Genomic DNA, 15,593 nt, shown 5'->3' on the forward strand with positions numbered 1-15,593 from the left:
AACATTTTATACATTTTCTGATGAATGTCTAATGTCTATTAGGTACCCGTAAAAGTCCCATTTTTTGGTCTCCAGCCCTCCTTTTCTTCTCGCCTCGGCGAGAGCTTTGAAATTTCAAAGCAACATTTTGTTGAACAAGTAATTACGGGGACGTTGGTACCATTTTACTAATTTCACGTTACCTATCATTACCCATTTATAGACCCACCTTAAACCTTTTTACATGCCAGTATTCTGTTGGCTATGCTTGGAGCAGCTTGGCATTGCATGCCATTGCTGAGCTTGTCGTCTACTAGGATCCACAGGTCCTTTTCCATCTTAGATTGCCCTAAAAGCTCTCCCCCCCTAGTGAGTAACTTGCGCTCAAATTTTTTACATACTAGGTGCGGTTGAATAAAGACAATAGTCTATCCAGTTCAACCTGTGTAGGTGTGTGTGGCCGTAATCATCTTGCATACCCCTGAATGTCCTGATTCTTGAGATGTACATCTAAAGGTCTTTTGAAAGCCACCATACTTCCCGCTGAAACCACCTCTTGTGGTAGAGTATTCCACAATCTTGTAGCCCTAACAGTAAAGAACCCCCCTCATTGCCTGAGGTTAAAGCGCTTCTCCTCCAGTCGCATCGTATGCCCTCTAGTCCTCATTCAATCCTTACGACTGAATAGCTTTTTTTCTATGCTGAGATCACCGTTGAGATATTTATAAATTGCTATCATGTCAGGCGTCTCTTCTCCAGGGAGAATAAATCAATCGATTGCAGACGTCTTCATAATTAAGGTCCTCCAATCCCCTAATTAGTTTAGTTGCCCTTCTCTGGACCTTCTCCAGTCCAAACACATCCCTCCTGAGGATCGGCGACCAGAACTGGACAGAATACTCCAGATGTGGTCGGACCAGAGTTTTATAAAGTGGAAGGATTATAGTTTTATCTCTGGAATACATCCCTTTCTTTATGCATGCTAATATTCTGCTGGCTTCGACAGCTGCCGCTTGACATTGCATGCTATTGCTTAGTCTTTCCTCTACCAGGACTCCCAGATCTTTCTCCATTTTTGATTCCCCCAAAGGTTCCCCCCCCTAAAGTGTATTGTGCTTTTATACTTTTAGTCCCCTAGTGTAAAACCTTACACTTCTCCACATTAAACCTCATTTGCCATGTCGTTGCCCACTCTGTTATTTTGTCCAGGTCATTCTGTAGGATATCTGCTTCATGCTGTGCAGTTATTGCCCTGCCCAATTTTGTGTCGTTTGCAAAAACTGATATAGAGCTACTGATCCCGTCCTCAATGCTATTTATGAATAAATTGAACAGGGTTGGTCCCAGGACTGAGCCTTGGGGGACCCCACTTACCACCTCAGACCAGTCTGAGTATGCACTATTTATTACCACCCTTTGGACACGCCCTTTTAGCCATTTCCTTAGCCAAGAGCAGACCTTGCGGTCGATGCCTGCAGACCTTTTCTCTATCGCTCATTGACAGACGTAGTCTTCTTGATTCTCAAGAGCTGGGTTATGTTGTCTCCGCAGGAGTAGGACTAGGCAGAAAGACAAAACGTTCTGGCTCCACCCTAGGGGCAGTCCCTGAGGGTATATCCTCCCTCTCTCTGCTACAGGGAATCAGTTTTTTTCTGTCTAGTCAGGAGTAAGGACCTAAGTTCCTTGCTGGGATCTTTTGGTCCTGGCAAGACTTTTTTTCTTTAAGAAAAAGACATTTTTTAGGTAGTTTTCTCCAGTGTTTTTTCCTGTGAGATCTTCAAGCAAAAATGCCGGACTGGGCGACACTTGTGGTCACCCCAGCCGGCCTACGAGCGCGCGCAGACCATGGCATTGCGCTTGGTCGGCCGCGACATATTCAAGTAAGTATGCGGGGCCGGGCGACGGGCTGGATGTTGAGATCCAGTGGTCACCCCGGTTTCTGCCTACGAGCGCGTGCAGACCAGAGCTCCGCGATGGGTCGGCCGCGACGGAGTCCCAGTGAAGGGACTGACTTTGCGAGTTAAAAGTCTCGCTTGGACGCCAGGTACCAGAGAGTCGAGGCGTCCACAAACCCCCACCCCGGTGGAGAGGGTATTGTAAAGAGAGGGTGCCTGTCGGTTCGGTATGGTGAGTAAACGTTCCCTTTTTTCCTCGTTATGAGGCAGTATGTATTATGGGCCCCTCCATATATGGTCAGTATATATCTGATACTTACAAGTCCCCCTTGTAATACAGCATGTTTTTGTGGGAAGTGGACTTGGTTCAAGAGCTAACACTCTACCCAGCAGACTGTAACATTACAGCAGACATAAGAGGTATAATCCTACCTTATGTGTAGTGTATCTCTGTAGATCCATATATCACCTCTTAGCAGAGTGCAGGTGGATGTGCTGGGAAGACGATTTCGGCGGTCCGCCGCCATTTTGCCGTAGACCGAATGCATGTATGTCCTCAGGTCACGCCGGCCGCCATGTTTTTGGAGTCCTATGTCTCTTCTATGGGGGCGGCCATGTTTTGTGAGCCCAGCTACCTCGTGGAGGGCTGGGAACGCCGGAAGGCGTATACAGGGGGCGGAGCCACACCTTCTACCCGGGAAAAAGCAAACAGCTCCTTCCAGTCTGTGTAAGACAGACGCTGACTGCAGTTGGTTGGAAACTGCACTGCATCGGTTGGTGAGCCTTGGGGGTCCCTCTCTCTCTCTCTGGGATCGAGAAGCAGGTACTCTGAGGGGCGCTATTGCGCTAGGGGGAGACACACAAAAAAAAAAAAAAGAAAAAGTTTTTTTTTTTGTTTTGCTGGCAAAGGTGTCCTGTATTAACATGGACCCTGCCACTCATGTATCTCCTCCGGATCCCCTCGAGGGGTCTGCGGGATCCTCCAGCACCCCATTGACAATTGAATCATTGTCAGCTATTATGGAAACTTTTGTGTCCCGGGTGGAAGTGGCTTGTCAGGGACAGGGCGCAAGAAAGCGACCCCCGCCTAACCCCTTATTATCTGAAACCTCGGATTCAGACTCTGAACCTATTTCTGCAGTTGCAGGTACTTCATCTGGGATTGGTGTCTCGGGTCCTGTCTCTTCAGACAGTGAGGAGGATGTTTCGGCATCAGCCATAGCCCGAGAGGAAGCGTTGGTAAACACACTCATTGTATCTGTTCAAGAGACCTTAAGGTTACAGGGTATTCCATCAGAAATAGCTGAAACTGAAATCCCTTTTGGGACTAAAAAACGCATCAAAGTGGCGAAGGTTTTTCCATTGCCCAAATGTTTTGGCAATCCAATCGAAGAAGAATGGCGTCTGCCAAAACGCACTTTTACTATTTCTAAACGCATTGACAGGCGTTATCCGTTTGAGGAAACCCTTATTAAGAAATGGACAGAACCACCTGTGGTGGATTCACCAATTGCTAGATTGAATAAAGCCACGGTTATTCCTTTAGAAGACGCTCCGTCTTTTAAAGATCCAGTGGATCGCAAGATAGAAGCTATGTCTCGCACCATGTTTTCCTTGATTGGATCAGCTTTCAGACCTATAATAGCTATTGGTCTGGTTTCGCAGGCTGTAACTGAATGGACCAAGTGGTTACGCCGGGACTTAGAAGAAGTCCCTCAGGCGGTATCAGATTTGTTGGAACAAATGATACAGGGGTTACAGTTTGTGTGTGATGCGGCGTTAGACGCCACTCCATTAATGGCGCGAGCATCAGTCTCAGCAGTGGTTCTCAGGCGTACACTGTGGCTAAAAGGTTGGTTAGCCGACCAAGGTTCCAAAAAAGCATTGGCTAATATCCCCTTTTCAGGAGAGCGTCTATTTGGAGCCAACTTAGATGAGATCATTAAGGATCTCACCGGTGGAAAGAGCACCTTTTACCGCAAAATTTTAAAGGTAGAGGAACTCGTCAAAGACGAGGGCCTTCTTTTTCTGCTCACAAGAGGTTTTTTCGTCCAGCGGGTGAAAAAACTAAGTCCTCCAAAGCTCCTGCAGGAGGCGTCAGGGGTCGTTGGTCGGGCAAGCAAAAGCCTGCCCCCTCCAGACCTGAAGATAAACCATCCAAAGCCTGAAGGTGCGCCCCCACCCATAACTGGGGTGGGGGGACGTCTTCGCCGGTTCCCGGATCCATGGCTTTCCAGAATCCCGGACAAATGGGTTTGCGAAGTCATAAGGTCAGGGTACAAGATCGAGTTTCGATCTCTCCCACCGGCGCGATTCTTCCCTTCCAATATCCGACTATCCTCAGATCGTTTAGAAGATCTGCGGAGAGCAGTCACAGATCTACTACAAAAAGGCGTGGTAGTCCACGTTCCTTGGACAGAACGGTTTCAAGGGTTTTATTCAAACCTGTTTACAATACCCAGGAAAGAGGGCAAAGTGCGTCCAATTCTGGACTTAAGAGCACTCAATTCTTTCGTCAACATAAGAAGATTCAGAATGGAGTCCATTCGCACGGTAGCAGCCTTCCTGCATCCAGGGGATGTCCTAGCGTCCATAGACATCAAGGACGCCTATCTTCACATTCCCATTTTCGCAGGACATCAGCGTTTTCTACGCTTTTCCGTAGAGGAGAACCACTATCAGTTTGTGGCGTTACCTTTCGGTCTCGCCACGGCTCCGCGGGTCTTCACAAAGGTGTTGGCCCCAATGTTGGCACTTCTGCGCCAAAGAGGTATATCGATTCTAGGTTACCTAGACGATCTTCTGCTTCATGCAGAGTCTCCTCAGACCTTGCTACAAAACATAGAAATTACTATGATTTCTTTACAGGAATTCGGGTGGCTGGTGAACCAGCAAAAGTCATTTCTGGTTCCCACCCAGAGGCTCGAATATCTGGGTCTAATTCTAGACACAGTCAGGACAAGAGTTTTCCTTCCGGTAGGGAAACTCCGAAAGATTCAATCAGCAGTCCAGTTGTTACTGTCCAACAGCTGGTCTTCCCTTCGGACTTGCATGAGGGTTCTGGGGTTGATGGTGGCTTCGTTCGAAGCAGTCCCATTTGCCCAGTCCCATACCCGAATTCTTCAGCAAGAGATTCTTCTCAGATGGAATCGGAATCCGGAATCCCTGGACAATCAGATACGATTGAGCAAACAGACCAGAGAGTCTCTGGTTTGGTGGCTTCGGTCTCCAATGCTCAGCCAGGGAAAGTCATTTCTGCCAATATATTGGACGATAGTGACCACGGATGCCAGTCTATCCGGATGGGGAGGAATCCTTGGTCCGTTATCTGTCCAGGGACTTTGGTCCCCGGAAGAATCCAGGTTACCGATAAATGTATTGGAACTGAGAGCGATCAGACTTTGTCTGATTCACTGGACCGAGCAGCTCCAGGGCAGCCCGGTTCGGATTCAGTCGGACAATGCCACGGCCGTGGCTTATGTCAATCACCAGGGGGGCACCAAGAGTGTCCGAGCGGCCAAAGAAGTGGCTTGCATTCTTCGCTGGGCGGAACGATTTGTTCCAGCAATCTCTGCGGTGTTCATTCCGGGGGTGGAGAATTGGCAGGCAGATTATCTCAGCCGTCAGACCCTGGATCAGGGGGAATGGTCCCTCCATCCAGACGTTTTCCACCAGTTGTGCCTACGGTGGGGCATCCCGGATGTGGATCTGTTGGCATCACGATTCAACAGGAAAGTTCAGAGACTCGTGGCTCGCTCCCGCGATCCTCTAGCAGAAACCGCAGACGCACTGATCGCCCCGTGGGGGCAATACCAGCTAATATATGCCTTTCCTCCTCTCGCGTTACTGCCAAGACTTCTTCGCAGGATAGAGGAGGAAGGAATTCCAGTAATCCTGGTAGCTCCGGACTGGCCTCGTCGAGCTTGGTACGCCGGCATGGTCAGACTGGTGGCGGACGTCCCATGGAGACTTCCTCTCAGGAAGGATCTACTGTCTCAGGGACCGATCTTCCATCCTGCTTTACGATCGCTGGCTTTAACGGCCTGGCTATTGAGACCCAGGTGCTGAAGGACAAAGGTTTGTCAGCTTCAGTTATTCCTACTCTAGTTGAAGCAAGGAAAGCGATTTCCAGAAAGATTTATCATCGCACATGGAAGTCCTACATTGCATGGTGTGAACCTTTGGGGTTCCGTCCTCGGTCTTATTCGATTAGTCGAATATTGGCTTTTCTGCAACAAGGGGTTGAGCAGAAACTGGCCTTGAGTACTATCAAGGGTCAGGTCTCAGCATTAGCCATCTTCTTTCAGAAGCCTTTGGCTACTCATTCCTTGGTGCGGAATTTCATCCAGGGGGTGCGACATCTGACTCCGCCAGTGCACGCGCCGTTACCCCCCTGGGATCTTAATTTAGTGTTGTCGGTTCTTCAGAAACCTCCCTTTGAAGATATTAGGGAGATTCCTCTACCCACGTTGTCCCAGAAGGTGGCCTTCTTGGTGGCTATTACTTCTGCACGCAGGGTGTCAGAACTGGCCGCATTATCTTGTCGTTCACCATATCTGGTGGTTCATAGAGATAAGGTGGTTCTTCGTCCGAATCCATCCTTCCTACCAAAAGTGGTTTCAGAATTTCATCTGAATGAAGAAATTGTATTACCTTCCCTGTGTCCTAAGCCCAGTCATCCTCGGGAGTTTGCTTTACACTCCTTGGATGTGGTCCGGGCGATCAGGGTATACTTGAAAACGACAGACTCGTTTCGCAAGACGGATTCACTTTTTGTGATCCCAGATGGACCCAAAAAGGGGTTGCCTGCATCTGCCGCGACCATTTCCAGATGGATCAGACAGACGGTAGTGCAGGCTTATTCTATTAAGGGTCGGGAGCCCCCGTTCCCTGTTAAGGCGCACTCCACTCGGGCACTTAGTGCGTCATGGGCCTTTCGCCATCAGGCGTCAGTGGTCCAGGTGTGCAAGGCGGCTACCTGGTCGTCGGTGCATACCTTTTCTAAACATTATAAAGTTGATGTAATGGCATCGTCTGATGCCTCATTTGGCCGCAAGGTTTTGCAGGCCGCAATTTGAGGAGACCAGTGGTCTAACTCGAGGGTTTTTTTCCGTTGGAAAATTTTTTTTCTTTAGTCTCATTCTTTGTTTATAATGAGCCTTTAAAACTTCTAGTTTGGCACCGGTTGGGCCTTCTAGATTGGATTTGATTTTGTCAATCCCACCCCTCATTTGTGGCACTGCTTCTGGATGTCCCAGCTCTTGAGAATCAAGAAGACTACGTCTGTCAATGAGCGATAGAGAAAAATGGATTTTTGTAAGAACTTACCGTAAAATCCTTTTCTCTTAAGCTCATTGACAGACGTAGTACCCGCCCCTCTATTATTGAGTTGGGTTGGGTTAAATTCTCTGTACTGCTTTAAACAGAACTGATTCCCTGTAGCAGAGAGAGGGAGGATATACCCTCAGGGACTGCCCCTAGGGTGGAGCCAGAACGTTTTGTCTTTCTGCCTAGTCCTACTCCTGCGGAGACAACATAACCCAGCTCTTGAGAATCAAGAAGACTAAGTCTGTCAATGAGCTTAAGAGAAAAGGATTTTACGGTAAGTTCTTACAAAAATCCATTTATTTCTCTGTCGCTCATTGACAGACGCAGACTTCTTGATTAATATCAGTAGGGATATACTGCCCCCTACAGGAGTAGGACACTAGGCAGGAAAAAGTTCTGGCCACATGCGCAGTCCCAGGGGGTATATCCCCTCTCACCCTGCTATAGGATGTCAGTTTTTTTCTGCCTAGTCAGGAGTAAGGACCGAAGTTCCTTGCTGGGATCTCTGGTCCTGGCAAGCTTTTTTAGATAAATCTTTTTTTAGTTAGCTTTTTTTCTCCAGTTGTTCCTGTGAGATCTTCAAGCAATTATGCCGGATCTGGGCGACGGGCTAAATGTTGAGATCCAGTGGTCACCCCAGCCGGCCTACGAGCGCGTGCAGGCCCAGCTCCGCGCTGGGTCGGCCGCGACATAGTCCCGCTGGACGGGGACTGGCCCCGCGAGTTAAACGTCTCGCCAGGTCGCCTACGACCAGTCTGAATCTGAGTCGCGGCGTCCGTGTTGGCCGACAGCCCCCCCACCTTGGTGGAGAGGGGTTCTGTCAGGAGTTGGCGCCCGCCTGTTCCGGTATGGTGAGTAGAATGTTCCCCCTCTCCCGCTGACGGGTTTTGGGTTGGACGCGGGCCCCTCCCTGGGATGGTCAGACCCTCATGATCCCGGGTTCCCCTCTGTCCTGTTATGCACCCCCCACCTATCTGCCCCCTCCTTCAATCTGGGTTACAGACCGCATATGGGGGCGGTGGGGTGCGCCGCCAGTGTTGCCCTAAACGATCGTGTGGGGGGGTTACTACCTGTGCCTTCAGGTCCATCCACCGATCGATCCGTGGGTAGGCAAGCGGGGGTCCCCTTTTTGGCACTGCGGACCGCACGGGGCTGCCATTTTTCCGCGGACCGCGCGGGGCCGCCATTTTGTTATAGCCTACATGTGCTCTGCATGGAGGCGGCCATCTTGGTATACCCAGCTCATCTTGCTTGAGAGCTGAGCAGCTGTGGGAGTTACTGAGGGCGTGTAAGGGGGCGGAGCCCCTCCCTAGACCCGGGAAAAATCACTCCACAGGACTTCCTGTCATGTAAGACAGCGCTGAGAGCAGTCCTGCTTTGAACTCTGGTGCATCGTGTGGTGAGCCTTTTGGGGTCTCTCTTCTCTCTCTCTGCGGGGGTCTCGAGGCACGTGACCACTGAGGGGCGCTGTAGCGCTGGGGGATTCTTTTTAAAAAAAAAAAGTTTTTTCGTTTATTTTTAAATTTTGTCATTTTTTGCTGACAGGTTCCCCTGGCGTTGCCATGGACCCTGCTGCACATGTGTCCCCATCTGATCCCCTCGAGGTGGCCACAGGGCCCTCCCGATTCTCCGCTCACCATTGATGCGCTTTCGGCGGTCCTGGAGTCATTTGTGTCCCGGGTGGAGGTGGCCTGTCAGGGATGGGGGGCTAAAAAACGACCCCCGCCTACCCCTGTCTTGTCTGATGCCTCAGACTCTGATTCTGAGCCGGACGCTGCTGTTGCGGGTTCCTCCTTTAGGGTTGATGTCCCGCGCCCCGTCTCCTCTGACAGTGAGGATGACCTCCCTGCCTCTGCCATAGCACAGGACAAGTCACTGGTGGACGCACTGATTATGTCAGTCCGGGAGACCCTAAAACTGGAGGTTGCATCAGTGGATGCAGTTCAGACGGAAGTTGCCTTTGGCACTCGCAAGCCCTCCAAGGTGGAAAAGGTGTTTCCCTTTCCTAAATGCTTTGATGATATTATTAAAGATGAGTGGGCCCATCCAAAACGACCCCCTGGGATGCCTAAACGGATTGCTAGGCGCTACCCGTTTGAAGAGTCCCTCCTTAAAAAATGGACGGTGCCACCTGCGGTGGATCCGCTGGTTTCCAGACTAAATAAGGCCACGGTTATCCCGGTGGAGGATTCCCCGTCCTTTCGGGATCCAGTTGACCGTAGGGCGGAATCTGTGTCCCGTTCCATATTCTCCCTGGCAGGGTCGGCCTTAAGGCCAGTGTTTACCATTGCTCTGGTTTCACAGACATTGACGGAATGGGACTAGCTATTACGCCATGACCTGGAGGGGAGAAGTCTCCCTCCTGCCGTGCCGGAGTTGCTGGAGCAAATAGTGCAGGGGCTACAGTTTGTTTGTGACACCGCACTAGACGCTGCCCCATTGCTGGGGCGTGTGTCGATCTCGGCGGTGGTCCTCCGGCGCATGCTATGGTTAAAGTGCTGGTCGGCGGATCAGGCTTCCAAAAAAGCATTGACTGATCTTCCCTTTCAGGGGGATCGCCTGTTTGGTGCTACCTTGGATGAGATTATTAAGGATCTCACTGGGGGCAAGAACACCTTTCTACCACAGGCTAATAAGGGTAAGGAACCTCGTCGCAGACAGGGACCTTCCTTTTCAGCTCACAAGAAATTTTTTCGCTCCTCCGGGGAGGGCGATAAGGCAAAGTCCTCCAAAGCCCCCCCGGGGGGTTTCAAGAGACCCTGGTCTGGTAAGCAAAAATACGGTCCTTCCAGACCTGAGGATAAGACCGCTTCAGCCTGAAGGTGCGCCACCACCCAGATCAAGGGTGGGGGGATGTCTTCGCCGATTCCTGGACCCGTGGCTCTACAGTATTCATGACAAATGGGTTCACGAGGTCATACGGTCGGAACACAAGATCGAGTTGCGATCGCTTCTACCGGTGCGGTTCTTCCCTTCCAATATGCGACTGTCCCCGAATCGCCTAATGGCTCTGTTGGGGGCAGTGCAGCACTGAATGTAAATGGTGCCCATAGAGGGTGCCTATCTTCACGTTCCCATTTACGCAGGACACCAGCGGTATCTGCGCTTTGCGGTGGGAGCGTACCATTATCAGTTTGAGGCGTTACCCTTTGGTCTCGCCTCTGCTTTCCGGGTCTTCACAAAAGTTTGGGCCCCAGTCCTGGCGTTGTTGCGGCAGCGGGGCATATCGGTCCTGGGCTACCTGGACGACCTCCTCTTCTGTGCGGAGTCTCCGCAGGCTCAGTGTCATACGCGGACTCTCCAAAAGGAGATTCTTCTCAAATGGAACTGGAATTCCAAATCCCTGGACAATCGGATCCGGCTGAGCGAGCGGACCAGGTAGTTTCTGGTTTAGGGGCCTCGGTCTCCGATGCTCAGTCAGGGGAAGCCTTTTCCCGAAAGTATCCAGGTTATCGATAAATGTGTTGGAACTGAAAGCGATCAGGTTTTGCCTGGTTCACGGGACCGAGCATCTTCAGGGCTGCTCGGTTCAGATTCAGTCGGACAATGCCACGGCCGTGGCCTATGTCAATCATCAAGGGGACACCAAGAGTGTTCTGGCGGCCGTGGAAGTGGCCGGCAGGTTTTGGGCGGAACAGTTTTTTTTCCGGCTCTTTCTGCAGTTTACGTTCTGGGTGTGGAAAATTGACAGGCGGACTTTCTCAGCCGTCAGACCCTGGATCAAGGGGAATGGCCTCTTCAGACAGAGGTGTTTCACCAGTTGTGCCTTCATTGGGGCACCCCGGACGTGGATCTGTTGGCATCTCGGCGCAACAGAAAAGTGCAGAGGGTTGTAGCCCGCGCCCGCGATACTCTGGCGGACGCCGCAGACGCACTGAATACTCTGTGGGGGCAGTACCAGCTGCTGTATGCCTTTCCTCCTCTCAAGTTGTCACCGAAACTTCTTCACAGGATAGAGGCGGAGGGAATTCGTCATCCTTTTGACTCCGGATTGGCCTCATCGGGCCTGATATGCCGTCGTGGTCAGGCTGGTCGCAGACGTTCCTTGGCTACTTCCTCTCAGGGAGGATCTGCCGTCTCAGGGACCGATCGTCCATCCTGCTTTACGATCGCTGGCATTGACGGCTTGGCTGTTTAGAGCCAGGTGCTGAAGGACAGGGGTTTGTCTGCTTCAGTTATCCCTACTCTGATTAAAGCGAGGAAAGCGACTTCCAGAAAGGTCTATCATCACACATGGAAGTCTTATATCGCGTGGTGTGAATCCCTTGGGTTTCCTCCACGTTGTTACTCGGTGGCTCGGATATTGGCTTTTCTGCAACGGGGGGTTGAGCAGAAACTGGCCTTGAGCACTATCAAGGGTCAGGTCTCAGCATTGGCAATCATCTTCTTCCAGAGGCCACTGGCTACTCATTCCTTGGTGCGGAGTTTCATCCAGGGGGTGCGGCACCTGGCTCCTCCGGTGCGCGCGCCCTTGCCGCCCTGGAATCTTAATTTGGTGTTGTCGGTTCTCCAGAAACCTCCCTTTGAAAATATTAGGGAGATTCCCTTGCTTACCTTATCCCAAAAGGTGGCCTTTTTGGTGGCCATCACTTCGGCACGCAGGGTGTTGGAACTGGCCACGTTGTCCTGTCGTTCCCCATATCTGGTGGTTCATAGGGATAAGGTGGTTCTTCGTCCGAATCCATCCTTCCTTCCTAAGGTGGTTTCCGATTTTCATTTGAATGAGGATATTGTATTGCCTTCCCTTTGTCCTAAGCCCAGTCATCCTCGGGAGTTTACATTACACTCCTTGGATGTGGTTCGGGCGATCAGGGTGTACTTGGCTACTACTGACTCTTTTCGTAAGGCTGATTCACTTTTTGTGATCACGGATGGCTCTAGAAAGGGGTTGCCTGCGTCTGCCGCGACTATCTCCAGATGGATCAGACAGACGGTGGTACAGGCTTATTCTATTAAAGGTCAGGTTCCTCCGTTCCCTGTAAAGGCGCACTCCACTCGGGCGCTTAGTGCTTCCTGGGCCTTCCGCCATCAGGCGTCGGTGCTTCAGGTTTGCAAGGCGGCTATCTGGTCGTCGGGTTCATACCTTTACAAAATTTTATAAAGTTGATGTACTGGCATCAGCGGATGCCTCTTTTGGCCGCAAGGTTTTGCTGGCCGCTGTTTGAGGTGACCATTGGTCTACCTCAGGGGTTTTTGTTTCTTTTTCAGTTAGGTCTCATCCCTTTGTTCGATGAGTCCTCGATGCTTCTGGTTGGCTCCGGTTGGGCCTTCTGGATTGGATTTTTATTTCTGTTATCCCACCCCTCATTTGTGGCACTGCTTTGGGACGTCCCTACTGATATTAATCAAGAAGTCTGCGTCTGTCAATGAGCGACAGAGAAAACTGGATTTTTGACTTACCGTAAAATCCTTTTCTCTTAAGCTCATTGACAGACGCAGGACCCGCCCCTCTATTTTGATTTGGGTTGGGTTGAATTCTCTGACACTGCTTTGTTACATAACTGACATCCTATAGCAGAAAGAGAGAGGATATACCCCCTGGGACTGCCCATAGGTGTGGCCAGAACTTTTTCCTGCCTAGTGTCCTACTCCTGTAGGGGGCAGTATATTCCTACTGATATTAATCAAGAAGTCTGAGACTGTCAATGAGCTTAAGAGAAAAGGATTTTACGGTAAGTAAAAAATCCAGTTTTTATAAATTAAACGCTTGTGGGGAACTGTATCAAATACCTTAGCGAAATCCAGGTACACCACATCCACTGGTCTGCCCCTATCTAGCTCACAGCTCACCTTCTTGTAGAATGTTAAGAGATTGGTTTGACAAGAACGCCCATTTGTAAACCCGTGCTGGTTACTGCTGATGATGTTGTCTTTAGCAAACTCTACGATATAGTCCCTTATCATCCCCTCCAGAAGTTTACATACTATCGATGTCCGACTGACAGGCCTATAATTTCCCGGGACATGCCTCTGCCCTTTTTTGAATATTGGTATCGTGTTAGCTTTCCTCCAATCCCCTGGTACATTTTCTGTCATAATACTGTCAGCAAAATCAGGAACAGTGGTCTAGATATAGTCTTACTAAGTTCTTTGAGTACTCTCGGATGTACTCCATTTGGTCCTGGTGATTTTTTTGTGTTAATTTTATCCAGCCTTTCCCTAATTTCACTCTCTGTTAGCCATAGCGGCAAGTCCTGTGTATTACTACTAACCATAGAGTCATGGTCAGTGTACCCCCTCGAGTAAAAACTGACGAGAAAAAGGCGTTCAGCACGGTTGCCTTTTCAGTGTCCTCTGTAACCATCCTCCCATCATCGTTAATTATGTTTGCAATATGCTCTGCTCTAGTTTTTTTGCTGTTGATATTTTTAAAGAATTTATTTGGGTTCTTTTTACTATCCTCCGCTATTTGTCTCTCAAAGCTGATTTTAGCCATTTTGATTTCGTATTTACATTTTTTATTTGCCTCCTTGTATTGCTTGAAAGCCGATACTGTGCCCTCTGATTTATAATTCTTGAAGGCCAATTTTTTTCCCTTGATACGTTTTTTAACATTACAGTTTAGCCAGCCAGGTTTTGCTTTGTCTCTGCTAAATTTATTTCCCATGGGAATGCACTGCGAGATGCATTTGTTTAATATTTTCCTAAAGCAATCCCATTTTTCCTCCGTGGTCAGTGTTCCTAGGGTTTGGTCCCAGTTTACCCTTTCCATCATGGAGCACAATTTGGGAAAGTTTGCCCTTCTGAAGTTTAGGGTTCTTAAGTTCCCCACTTGCCTTGTTATATTGTTATTTACGCTAAATGTGATCATCCTGTGATCGCTAGAGCCCAGGTTGTCTTGAACTCCTACCTCCGAGATTAGGTCTGGGTCATTAGTGATCAATAGATCCAGGACTGCATTTTCTCTAGTAGGAGAATCCACCAACTGAGACATGTAGTTATCCTGTAAGGTTTCCATGAATAGACGGGCCTTCTGTGAGTGTGTAGTGCCCTCTTCCCAGTCAATGTCGGGATAATTGAAGTCCCCAAATACGATGACTGATCCCAGTTTTGCCACTTTTCCCAATAGTGATATAAATTCCAGCTCTACCTCCTCCCTTTGGTTGGGTGGCCTATAGCAAACCCCCGCAATTACTTTTCTCTTTTCTTCTTCCCTGTGGAGTTCTACCCATACAGATTCTAACTCCATACTCATCCCTTCCGTAATATCACTCCTCTCTATCACCCTTACATTGTTCTTGACATAGAGACATACCCCTTCCCCCTCTTTTTTCCTACCCTGTCCTTCCGGTACACCGAATACCCTTGGATATTGGCCAGCCAGTCGTGAGGGGGTCGAACTAAGTTTCCATTATTCCCACAAGGTCTATGTCCTCCTCATGTACTAAAATTTCCAACTCATACATTTTATTAGCTAGGCTCCTGGCTTTTGCATATACCCCTCTCAGTTTTGTGTAAGTTGATAGTGAATGGTGATTATTTTTATTCCTGTTCGGTCTGAGGTTTTCCCGCACAGACCCCCCCCCCCCCCCCCATTGACGTTGTGGAACTACTGTCACTATTGACTCTAATACTGCCTTCTGTCCTTTGCTCCCTCCTGACTGACTCTACTTCTGAGCCCTCTGTCTCCATGTTTAAAAGCCCCTCCAACTTGGTGGCCATCTTTCTCCCCAAAAGAGCTGTACCATCCCCATTAAGGTGCAGCCCATTCTTACTAAAGAGCCGGTAGCCGACTGAGAAGTCAGCCCAGTTCTCCATGAACGCAAACCCCTCCTTCCTACACCAATTCCTTAGCCACTTGTTAAGTTTCCTAATCTCCTTCTGCCTCTCCTGTGTGGCTCGAGGTACTGGCAGTATTTCAGAGAAAACCACCTTGGAGGTCCTATTCCAAGTCCTATTCCTATTGAACTTATTCTCTCTGGAGAAGAGACGCTTGAGAGGGTATATGATATCAATGTACAAATATCGTATTGGTGACCCTAGCATAGGGAACAAACTATTTAGTGAAAGGGAATATAAAAGGACTCTCGACCATTTGCTAAAATAAGAGAAGCGGTTTATCCTTAAACTGCGTTAAGGGTTCTATACCGTCAGAGCGGTAAGGATGTGGAACACTATGCCACAAGCAGTGGTATCAGTGAGGAGCATCGATAGTTTAAAAAACTATTAGATGGGCACCTTAACGACCACAACAAACAAGGGTTTTCAAGGTACTATTGACATAAACACATAACACACACACTCATCATAGGTTGAACTGGATGGACTGGTGTCTTTTTCAACCTCACTAACTATGTAACAATACCCAGACACACACACTATTCAGGTACTCGCACTAATCAGATACAATACTCAGGTACTCACACTACTCAGATAAACTACTCAGGTACT

At 49.3% G+C, this 15,593-nt stretch overlaps 1 protein-coding gene across 2 annotated transcripts in view; it reads left to right on the forward strand.

Annotated features, from left to right (window-relative positions):
- VTI1B (vesicle transport through interaction with t-SNAREs 1B) overlaps window positions 1-15,593 on the forward strand; it is a 499,519-nt gene that overhangs the window by 242,917 nt on the left and 241,009 nt on the right. The gene's annotated exons all lie outside the window — the stretch shown is intronic.

The sequence above is a fragment of the Pelophylax lessonae genome (assembly GCF_965119305.1).
Source record: "Pelophylax lessonae genome assembly, chromosome: 13".
Classification (NCBI taxonomy): domain Eukaryota; kingdom Metazoa; phylum Chordata; class Amphibia; order Anura; family Ranidae; genus Pelophylax; species Pelophylax lessonae.